The sequence below is a fragment of the Neophocaena asiaeorientalis genome, unplaced genomic scaffold (genome assembly GCF_003031525.2).
Source record: "Neophocaena asiaeorientalis asiaeorientalis breed wild unplaced genomic scaffold, Neophocaena_asiaeorientalis_V1.1 scaffold379, whole genome shotgun sequence".
In the NCBI taxonomy this organism is placed as follows: domain Eukaryota; kingdom Metazoa; phylum Chordata; class Mammalia; order Artiodactyla; family Phocoenidae; genus Neophocaena; species Neophocaena asiaeorientalis.
The window spans coordinates 2278211-2291035 of record NW_020172145.1 but is presented as its reverse complement, the minus strand read 5'-3'; positions in this window follow the sequence as shown (position 1 = coordinate 2291035).

Sequence of the window (12825 nt, the reverse complement as noted above, 5' to 3'; positions counted from 1 at the left end):
CATGTGAAGATGTCAGAATAGTATTCATTGTACAGCATAAAGCATTTAAACATGAATATGCCTGATACTCAGTGTACTACTGTTTTTCCTCACCTTATTTGGACTCCCAAACCATGCTCCAAAACCATGTCAGGTCTTTTCACTGACCTGACATTAAGTGGCTGGCTTTATAGATAAACAGTGTCTTCATATACCATCAAATTTGACACTCAATATCATGAAGGACTGTATTCTCTAAGTTAGAATGGGGATATTACATTTATTTTGTCCAATATATATTTGTAGCCATGGACAAATCCATAATGTGACCAAAATTACTATCATGTTCATTGTTGTAATTGGTGGATTTTCTCAGTTTTTAAACATTATTTTATAGAATCAATGTATACATTTTTTGTACTAGTAGGACAGTTCCATCTGTGTACTAGAATCAATATATATTGTTCAACCAGCCTGCTATATATTAGAATGCAAATCTATTGAAATATTCCAAGGCTCACCCTATCTATCTATCAATCATATATCTGTCTATCTAATCATGATATAATATATATACCAATGCATATATATATATCCCTGTATATATGTGCTATATTTTTGGATATGGATGGATCTTGAAGTGGACACTTCTGTTTTGTTAACCCAGTATCAGATTTCTTTTGGGAAATTATCCCTTTTCACCTTTTCCACCATCCAGGTGGCTGCTTTGGAAGTTACAATGTGGTACACTATAAAGGTCCAGTGTGGGGGGCATGTGCATCTCACTGTTCAATCACAGTCCTTACCTGACAATTTTGGTACTGAAATTAATAAATAAAGGAAAGTGTTTCCTTGGGGACGTTGCTTCTAAGTTAAGAATCAGACAGCTATAGACAGCATTGTTTTTACAATATGGCTCAAAGAAGCAGCCAAAAACAGAGATAGACACTAAGACAACCAGAACAGAAGGAAGAGTGAGATGCGGTTAAGAACAAAGAAATAGACACAGAGCAGAAAATAAAAAAATAACAGAGATTCCTAATAGTGTTGGAGTTTCTAATTTTTAGTGCCCAGCCTCACTCCTGCCCTTGGATTCCAGTCATTCCCATAGCTTTGTAGAAAGTAAATCATTTTGATTAAACCAATTTGTATGATTCATGGAATCCAAAAATCATAATCAATGCATGACTGCATACGTGTGTAGACTAAAATGAGAATATCACTTGTTTTTAAAGACAATATTCAATTTATTCAACATTTTCTCTTCAAGATGTCTATGCTGGGAAGTATTTTTTCTAGGGTAAAATGGAGGAATAATTTCGTTTCACTTGTTATCTTGTTTATGTTCTTTGTGTTCTACGATTCAGTTGAAATTCTTGGCGTTGATCAAAGAAGAGAAGCTCTGGGGAAAGAAAAATTGATGGTAGTAAATTCTACTGTAGTACCCAACATTACCGTTTTATTTCCTCCAAGTTTAAAAGGAAACAAAATACTCTCAACGTTTATTGAGCACGTAATGTGTGTCAGACACTGTGCAAAGTACTTACTCTACTTTAATCCCGTTTTCCTGTCAACGCCCTTCAAGGTATTATTCCTGTTTTATAGAAAGAGGAAACTGACAACTAATTGGGTTTCTTCCCTGAAGGTCTCACAACTATTGGCTGGAAAGAAGAGGCAGGACTTCAATAATCTCAACAGTATCATGGGCGCAGAAATTTCAAGGAAAATTCATTGCATGAATACTGTTGGTTGACTGTTAAAACAGCTCCAAAATACTAATTTCAGTTACAGTTTGACCCATTCCACCCTTGGAAGATGAAAGTTAATGTAGGCTCTCAAAGCAGTTGATTTCACATTAGTTGTAATAATCCATTCCAGTATTGACAATGCAATATCCTCATTATTTAATGACTTTGGGCTTCAGGGGGTTTTGATATTATTCTTAATTCCCTAAAGAGTATTTTTTCCTGTTACGTATATGGTGGAAATGGAAAAGATTTGGTTACCGTAGTCTAAATAACACCTTTTCACAGCAATATGACACAAAACAAAATTATACTTTCTGCCATCCCTAACTGAATAAAATTAGTTTCTTCATTCTCCCAGCAGTTCTAGTGATCATGGAAATGGCTCCCCCTGAAAATCCTCTCCAGGTCTCCATAGATCCTGTCAGTCTTGGGATCCAGAAGGCTTCAGTTTTAAGACAGCCGCATCATTTTAGTGCTCAGTCAGAAACTCAGCTGCCAATGAACCTGGTTTCAGATTTCTGCTCAGCTCCATGTGTCACAAGCAAATTTTTGACACTAGAATATAAAACCTTCAGAGTCAAGGTGTAGTTGGACCAATTGCATTCTGGCTGGGACTAAACTCACAAATGTCCATCCATTGAGTGTAAAAAAAACATAGTGTCTTATGAAGCCATTTCACATATATAGAGATAGATACTTACATACAAATTTATTTTAGTTTAAACTCTGATCTAATTAGCCATATCTTAATGTTTAGAAATCACACATCAGGACAATATGGTAAAACTGTTCCATAACACTATAAACTATGTCCATGACATTCAGTAACATAAATTGTAGGGCACTAGTATTGTAAAATTAAAGGAAATCAATGTTTTGCAATCAGTCTGTGCTATCAAAAAGCATAAATTAAATATAATGGACTTGTATACACATTATCAGTATAGAATATATACTGAACTAAGAAAGTCCCCAATGGTCATGAAGTAACCACTTCTGAAGTCCACTTTTTCCCCCTGAAAGATTAGAGCTTTAGCCTGTGTTGACTAAGAAGGGAGCTGATGCAGTGCAGGAGCCTATCTCTAATTGCATTATAGTATAACCAACCCCCCCTTACCAGGTTGTGCATTACATGGGTTGCCTTATTGCTGGCCACTGTCTTGCTGAGGGAGTTATCCTAGGAATTTATGCATGCTTGTAAAATCCTTTTCTGTTCATTGTCTCTGAGTTTTAGGAAGATTGGTATTTTATCTAAGAAATTGTTGAGATAAATTTTAAAAACTCCTAATCAGCAAAAGAGGGCAAAATGCCCTATGTCAAGTTGTCAGTGTTAGCATCTTTTTTATATTTATAAACACTGAGTGAAATGACACCATATCACTATGGTTATATTCTCCTAACAAAGTATAAATTGCCACTAAGCCCTAACTCATATTTGCTGACTAATTCAAGCCATCTGCCAGTGAGTCCAACAGATATTTTTACATTGTTTGTTAATGAGAATTGATGGACCATTTCATATCTTTCTTCCTCAGAATTTGAGTCAATACCAGCTTGACAAGGGACCTTTTCAATTTTTTTTAAAATGATTCAGCCTTCCTTGAACTGCAACTTAGAAAATACCAATAGCTTTCTTCTTTGCTTTTTTAGAGCTCGGCGCTTCTGTGACTAAATGGGATGTCTTATAAAACTGATCTCCTATGAGTGTTTTGAAATAGTTTCACTATAGATAACATAGTAGAGAAATTCAACCCGGTGCTACCGTTTTGTCACAAAATATACTTTAAATTTCAGTCTGGTAAGAAGTGTCTAGAAACAGCTGCAATTCCCATTGTTTAGTACATGAGAATCATTTCTTGTGCAATGTTGAGCGTGTTTACGTTCTTATATGGTGGGCTTATCTGCTTATCTGTATCAATTGGCATGAACTTCCCAAAGTACAGATTTTAGATCCAGTTTTCTCCAGATCCCAGTCTGAAATTGAATGATAATCTTTATTGCCTCTGATATGGTTTGGGAATAACATTTACATTAGGCATGAGAAGTATAGCTGAGGTCGGCTGTCTAGGGTTCTAAATTGTAACTTTAAAGAAAAAATATAGCTCATGTATTCTCAAAGGTATTAGATAGGGCCGCTTGCTTACGGGATACTGAGAAAGCACCCTCTTGACCTTTAATAATGTGTCATTTCTACGGTTAATCCTCTGATAAATGCATGTGGACTTGTCAAAGGAGAATCATAGCCTACGAGTAGATGATGGGAAAACAAGAGAATTTATTTCCTTGCTTGACAATTCTAATAAGAACCTGGAAGAAAGACACTTGAAAAATTAACTCAGGCTGAACACAGTAAAAAGCAATCACCTAAAAAGTCCCATAATTGATGTGGTGAGTGCTAAAGACTTAGTTACTTAAATAATTTATAGTTGATCAGGAAAGTGGCATTCAGTCATCTGTAATTTCATATTCCTGTTGCTGACAATAGATTATGCTTGCTGGATTAGATTACAAACTATGTAATTCTATAGGATGATGGAGTTCCTTGGGTGACAGTTTGGGCCAATCTAAGCAAAGGCCCAACCTTGAGTTCCTTAAACCGATAAGAAAGTATTGAAGCAAAGGAATGATATAATATAAAGACCCATCATAATCCTGTATAACAAAAACATTGGTTGTATATGAGCCCTATTGGTTTGGATGTTGCAGATAATCTTGAATATCAGACCTATTGTTGTAGGTAGGGGGAGTGCCATTTCATAACCATATGCCACAGAGCAAATGCCACTGGGCACTGGCAAGTGCCAGGTCTCAAGGCAGGATTGTTAAGGTCAGTAGTCTTTTTTTCTAAAATTAAAAGTTTAGGTTATGCCATAGTCATCCTGGCAATTCCCTATCACTACTGCATTTATTTTGCATTAATTATCTGAGGTTTAGAAGTCAGTATAAATTTCAGCCTTGGGGCTTCCCTGGTGGCGCAGTGGTTGAGAGTCCGCCTGCCGATGCAGGGGACACGGGCTCGTGCCCCGGTCCGGGAAGATCCCACATGCCGTGGAGCGGCTGGGCCCGTGAGCCATGGCCGCTGAGCCTGCGCGTCCGGAGCCTGTGCTCCGCAATGCGAGAGGCCACAACAGTGAGAGGCCCTCGTACCGCAAAAAAAAAAAAAAAAAATTTCAGCCTTAAAATATAAACTAAATTAGATCTAAATATGTTAATTGAGGGCATTATCTTTCCGTGAACCTTGAGGTTATAGACTGGGTTTTTTCCCTCTACTGCTCCTAAGGTTTCTCTTTTTCGTCTTTTGTTGTAAACCACATCAGTGGTGGAGGAGCCAGCATCTTAGAGCCATCTTTACTCATCCCCATCCTTTTATTTCCCACTTTGATATGACTCTTTTCTTCAATCCTTCCCCAGAAGTGAAGCCTCACTCTGGGCATCTTATTGCCCACATTCACCCTCACAGTCATTCTTCAAGTTGATAGTATCCATATGTTTACAGCTGAATAACCTAAAGCCCAGATATTCCAGGTGACTTAATGAGGTTACCAGGTCATTTGTAGCAAAGCAAGGGATACATCCCAAGAAATTCTGACTCCTAGTCCATTGGAAAAGAATTCCAATCCTGACTCTATTACTCGCTGTCTACATGGCAATGGAAATGTCATACAACATGAGTCAAGGTTTTCTCATCGTTAAAATAGGGATAATAATATCTCAGAACTTTGTAGGTGAATGGCTGAATATGAGATAATACAAAAACACATAACACGCCCTCAATAAAAAGCAATTCTCTTTGTTCCAGTTGTTAGTGTTATTATGACCATATTGTGTCGTCTTTGTAGACCAAAAATTATGTTCTTTTTCCCCCCGACTTCCTCCAAGATTTTTAGTGCATTTATTTTAACCACTTGAAAAAATCCTAGGGGCAAGAAGCTATTGCCTTCTCAAGCTGGGACAACAGGTAATTATTTTTTCTAAAATAGCAGATTTAGATCTTCTCTGGTGGTCCAGTGGTTAAGACTCCACGCTTCCAATGCAGAGGACGCAGGTTCGATCCCTGGTCAGGGAACACTTAAGATCCCACATGCCGCATGGCGTGGCCAAAAAAAAAAGAAAGAACATAGCACACTTACATATGGCAGATAAGTTACATAAATATGATTACTATTGCATTTCTAGAACATTATGAGAAAACTATGTTTTAGATGATGGAACCTATGCACTTTGGTTATGATTGGAAAAATGCTGTACAATCTACATGTCCAAATAAACTGACATGTTTTCACTTTGCTTCATGAGCAAAGTGCTTCATGAGCTAGATATTGCCATTGGCAGTACCCCAATGTCCTCCTGTAAAATCCTGTGGTCTGTGTGGGCTTCAAATGCCTAGAATACTTTAAAGTTCTCAAATGAATGTTAAGTTTCAAAATGGCCAATGAAGTGTCTTCCTTATCCTAGAAGAACTTTCTTCACTTGGCTTCCAGGACCCCAGACTCTCCAGTGACCAGTCAGATCAGCCTGGTCTTTTTAGTCTCTTTTTCTCACTCGTTCTTTCCTCTGGACCTCCTAACATTGATGTGTCCTCAGGCTTAGTACTAGGACCTCTTCTCTTCTGTTCCCTTTTCTTTTCTTCTTTTCCCTTCCCTCTCCTCCCCTTCCCTTCCCTTCCCTTTCCTTCTCCTTTCTTCTTACCTACACTGATTTCCTCAGTGAACACATCACATGTCATTTTAAGAAATCCCAAGTATAGGCTGATGACTCATAAATATTTATCTCTAGCTCAAAATATCCCCTAATTTCCATACTTCTATATTCAGCTGCCTACTTAAAATGTCCAGTAGACATCGCAATCTCATTGTATACAAACATGAGCTTTCAAGTTTCTAAACACAAAAATAAGAAAGAAAAAAGAAAAGGAAAAATAAAATCCTGCTTTACATACTGTTCACTTCATCTCATTTAATGGCATCTCTACTCATGGTTGCTCCAGTTCAAAATCCTCAGAATTGTTCTTGAATCTTCTTTCTCCTTTATACCTCCATCAATTCATTAGCAAATTCTTCTAGCTTTTCTTTGAAACATATCTGAAAGCCAACCATTTCTCATTATCACTGCTGCTACTACCCTGTGTCCTCCCCTGGATTATTACAGCAGCCTCTGACTGGTCTCCCTGCTTCTAATTTGCCTCTTTATATGCTTTTCTCAACATAAAAGCCAGAGTAATTTTGTTAAATCTCAAACCAATCAGCTCAAAACCATCTAATGGCTCTTCATTTCTCTCAGGTCAAAAGCTAAAGACCTGTGATTCTATTACCTTTTAGACTTTATCTTCAACTTGCACAGGCTCTGGACGCGCAGGCTCAGCGGCCATGGCTCACGGGCCCAGCCGCTCCGCGGCATGTGGGATCTTCCCGGACCGGGGCACGAACCCGGTTCCCTGCATTGGCAGGCAGACTCTCAACCACTGCGCCACCAGGGAAGCCCTATCTTCAACTTTTACTCCTCTTGCTGACTCTACTTCATCCTCAGTTGCCAGCACTGGGCGCACTGCCTGTCTCTGCATTTGCTGTGACTTTTGCTTGGAATCGTACCTCAGGTATCTTTCCTTCCTTTGAGACTTTGTTCAAATGTTACCTTTATCAGTGAGGCATACCCTGGCCACTCTGTATAAAACTGACTCTTAGCACTTCCAATATGCCTCAACCTGCTTTTACCATAGTGTTGATTTTCTTCTACTGTGCAAATACTTTCCTAATATGTTATGTTTACTATAATTTATTTATATTCCCCCACTAATATGTGATCTCCACAAGAGCAGGTATTTTTGCCTTTTTTCACAGAAGAATAAAATCCACATATAACTCTTGATGAAATGAAAGGATGCATATGTTACATCCTTGTGCTGCCATATCCTCTTCCATTTCTGACCTCTGACAAGAATCACTTGTGTTCCCTTGGGACAACATGTCTACAGAAAAATGTTGTTACTCACAGGCATACCCCATGATTACACTGTGTTCTGGTTTGATAATAATCAATAGCTGATTGCCATGTATATTTTTTTCAAGGTATCAGCTTTACTAAAATTGTGCTTTAAAAGTCAAAATTAATGCAAGTACCAAGAAACGAGGATAATGCATATATTCTCTATTTTGAAAATGAAACTAATTACAGAATCATAAGGACATGAAGTTTTATACCTAAAAAGGATTTCTGAGATCTAATCCATTCCCTGAATTTATACTTAGAGAAGTCTAACTCATCCAGAAGTTGTATTTTACCTGCCTATTACATGCTAGGCCCTGTCATGGGCTTTGGAAGTACAAAAGTGAGTGTGACATTATTTTTTACCTTCAATAAACTTCTCGTCTTGTAGGCAGGATACGTAAATAAACATTAATTTCATTACAATGTGATTTCTACTTTAATAGGAAACACTGAAGAGCCCTGCTTGAGATTTAGCCTTGGAAAAGTCACTTGGGACCAATTGTGCTTCTTCATCTCCTATTTCACTGTACCAGGATGAAAGAGGAGCCAGGTTTTATAACAAAGGAAAAGGAGAGGCAGCCCAACCCCTCTAGTATTTGCAAGGGAGTATCTTCATAGAGCAAAAAGTCAGCGTGTCTGTTTTCTTTAAGTCTAAAAGATTTTTTTCCTTCAGTTAACCATTTATCAGTTGCACAGCTGCTCTGTGATATATGGTGTATCTGTTAAATGTTGCAGATCAGCCTGATCTTATAATATTCTTACCGATTTTATTAGTCCATTGCATTGTTTACGTGTATGACTGAAAATGCTATTTTGGGTTGTCAAAGCAGTACAAACTTGAGAGTGTAATCCAGCGTTCAATTTGGTGAATGTGACTTCACTAACACATTTATATTACTTGCATGAAGCAAAGCAGGGTATACTTAAAATAATTTAAGGGTTTTGATAAAGCTTTCTTACTAAAACTTATTGGAAAATGTTGCACAAGTTGCATAAGTCTTCTTTAATTTTCTCTTTCTCTATCTCTCTCTCTCCTTGTCCTTCTGTCTCTTTTAGATAGTTAAAAAAGAAGAAACATTGTATGCCACACATCTTACATTTTGAGTGATATGAAAACAGCTGTTCCCTTCATGTCTATCAGAAATAAATCCTAACCCTGTCTGAAAGGACTGTGTACATGCATTATAAGCTTTTTCTCTTAGGTCTCCACAGTCAACTCAGACTAACAGTCGATCTTATTGCCAAGGGGAATAGAAGGTGATAAAGCATAACTGGATGTTGTAGGGGGCGAGGAGTCAGGAATTAAATAGTAATCCCATGACCAGCCATGTGACTGGCTTCTCTCTCTGAAGAAAAAGGTGACTGAAATGTAGAGGAATGCCCCAGGTCACCTCTGGTTTAATCATCCTCACACTGACTTCCAGAAATGAAACAAGAATTCTCTCCGTCTGCTTCACTTTTCCCATTTTCCTCAGTCCCCTAGGAACTGGTTCTTGGCTTAGTGGTGGAACAGTTTCTATCCTCCATCACTGATTTTCCCTTCAATATTCCTTCAGTTAATTTCTTTAGGCTCTAATTCATGCCGTTTTCCTAATTCAGTAAAAAATATTTATTTGGGAACCATGATAGGTATAAGAACTAGGCTAAGCCTCAACTTGGAGTGTGAAATTAGGACACTGAGTTTTCCGTGCAGATTTGCACAAGGCAAGTGGGAACAGGACCTGACTCTGGGGGCTCATGTAATAGAAGATTTTCATTGTGAGGTGGTGGGCGTTGGAGACAAAGCCCAGCCCCACAGCAAGAAGGCTCTATGGCCATGGGCAAAGTTCTCCCTGAGCCTCATTTTTTCTTTTGTAAAATGGGTAAAATCTTGAAGGATAATGCTCGTAACAAGCACTGAGCATATACTCAACTCCCAATATGTGTTAGTTCCTGTGTTCCTTAAGGTCAAGGGGGGACTCAATTTAATGCGTCAGTAAGTGAGTATAGTTAAAAGTATGCCCCTCTCTAGATAAAGGGAAGGACAGTGTAGTTTACTTGGACTACATTGTCCTTCCCTTTATCTAGAGAGGGGCGTATTTAAACTATACTCAAGGTAGTTTATTTTTCTTCTCATATACTTATGCTTTTGACTCTTATTTAATAATTCTTAACTTTGAAAGCAGTTCATCCTAAGGATTCCTCATCACCTTTACAAAATACATTAAATTCTCTCATGGGAAGCAGTGTGGTATACTGGAAAACACACACACACACACACACACACACACACACACACACACACACACACACACACCCATACACACACACACCCTCAGTGCTACAAGTCATGATACTTAGATTTTTTTTTTTTTTTCTTGCGGCACGCGGGCCTCTCACTGCTGTGGCCTCTCCCCTTGCGGAGCACAGGCTCCGGACACGCAGGCCCAGCGGCCATGGCCCACGGGCCCAGCCGCTCCGCGGCGTGTGGGATCTTCCCGGACCGGGGCACGAACCCGTGTCCCCTGCATCGGCAGGCGGACTCTCAACCACTGCACCACCAGGGAAGCCCGATACTTAGATTTTTTAACCCTAATTCTGTTATATGCAAAGTGACTTAAGTTACCAAGTCACTTGATATCTCCATGCATCAGTTTATTTATTAAATAAGAATGATACTGTACACTTCACCCAGTGATTGTGAGGATTAATATATCATCAACACGTAGTGGCTACTCATTTAAATGCTGGTTTTGACTCTAACCTTGCTTTACGTAGAAAACAATCTCCTCTGCCTACCTGGCCAGGTTGCTATGCAGATCACATTAGTTACATGTATGGAAGCATTTGGAAAAGAGCCTGCATCTAAGGAATAGGAACAGCGTGATTATTATGAATCGTGCGTGTGACCCTCTAACCATTTGTTCATAGTCTTTCAAAGGCAAAGGGGCCTTGATTCTTATGCTGCTTCTCAACCTCCCTTGTACTTTTTTCTTAAACTACTTTCCATGCTCTGGTCATTTTATTCAACCTCTTGATTTCACAGGATAAGCACATTCAGCAGAAGTTTGAGAGAAAATAACCTTTCGTTCTCAGCTTTTATGTCAAGAAGGCTTTAAGGCTTTACCGATCAACTTCCTCTGGCCAGACTCTGGAGAAGATGCTGTAAGAGGGGTTTCCATCTATACAGAGATTACCTAAATCAATAAATTTAGGTAATTTATTTACCTAAATCTGTGGAGTCGAGATCCTATAGGCACACAGTGGGATAAAGCTGGGAGTCAATCAAACGGGCTTTGGAAGCTTTCAAGTTTTGTTACACACAAACATCCTGTCTAGAGAAATTTATACTTAAATTTCCTGCATATAACCCTTATGAAGATAAATTCATGCCTGAGAATTACTTTGCCACATGGATATATTCATTTATACTTATATTTATTTACGGTTTTTTTTTTTTTTCTTTTATGTGTTACTTCTTGTTTGACCAGGGGAGGGTGATCATTACTTCTGTTTGGTAAGGACATTGCATAAAGGTAAAAGTTATTTTAAGGTGATACAAACCAAACAAGGAAGCTCAAGTGATTAAAAAAGAAATAGTGGCTGAGTAGTTCTCATTAATTGGAGTAAATCTAGCTTAAGCAGGAAAACTGCTGTTTTGACCTTCATTGAGTAAGTATTTTTTAACGTACATTTACAAATTTTCTGTCTGTACAAAGAAGGGTATGGTAGTAGTAATTAAATCATTCTCATTACAAAACTTGCAATGATACAGAATCATGATTCTGAATACTAATGTTCATTATCCAGTGATTTAAATATGTAAGGGGTTGGAATGAGTATTTCCCATGCTTGAGTATACTTTGGCATTTGCTTTCCTTTTGATATTTTCTTGAAATCAAATCTTGATATTGGTTTGTTTCCTTGAAGAGGAAGAGGGCGAGAGATATTCATGTTCTCATTAATTGATTTGGATGTTCTGATTTCAGCACTCTGGTTTGAATACAAATATTCAGGTCATACTTTCATGTAAATATTTTACTATTGACTTTTCACTTACAGGCAAAGAAATACTAAGTTAACTCTTGAATTCTTATCTTAAATAATGGTTTAATTAAATAGAATCTGAAATCTACTTTCTCATTGGGTTGAAACTCTTGACATTTTTGCTCTTTAACTGTTTTTGATGCACAAAATGGCAATTTATCTCCAAAAGAGACATGTGGTTTAGCTGTCTTATACTCTGTTTTAAAATTTGTATTCCTTATAATCTTGGTCAGTTCAGGCTTACTATAACAAAATGCTATAAACTGAGTGGCTTACAAACAAGAGAAATGTATTTCTCATAGTTCTGAAGGTTGTGATGTCCAAGATAATGGTGCCAACAGATTTGGTGTCACGTGAGAGCTCATTCCCTCATTGATGGCCATCTTCTCACTGTAACCTTACCTGGAGGAAGGGACTAGGGACCTCTGTGGGGTCTGTTTTATAAGGGCACTAATCCCATTCATGAAGGCCTACTCTTAAAAGCTAATCACCTCCCAAAGGCCCCACCTCCTAATACCATCACTTGCAGTGTTTGGATTTCAACACATGACTTTTGAAGGAACACAAACTTTCAGACCATGGTATTGATCATTAGTGGGAAGCTCAGTTAAGACATCAGTGTTATCGAGAAATGAAAGTCCTGAAACTGCACTAGAAATACTTTCTTCTTTCCGTTGCTTCCTGCCGTTACCCCAGACCACTCCATGTGTATAGTTCATAACACCTCTACTCAATTTACCTGAAATTCAACTTCTTACCTTTTTCACTAAAACTACTTAACTTTCCTCAAATCCAACCCTATTGTTACTATCTTGGTTCAGGCCCCCAAGATGTCTCTTTCGGTCGTTGCAAGTTTTCCTAACTAGTTTCCTTGCCTCTACAATGATCTATTTAAAGCAAGAATCTCACCATGTCACGGCTCGCTTAAACTTCCTCAAGGGTTTGTCATTCCTAGAGAATAAAGTCCCAGTTCCTTAATAGAGTATATCAGGTTCTCAGTGATCTTGCCCTGCCTATCTATCTTTCACATCTTTCTTATCTGAAACTAGCTGAGAAAAACAGAACTGCTTAGAAGTTTCCATGTGAA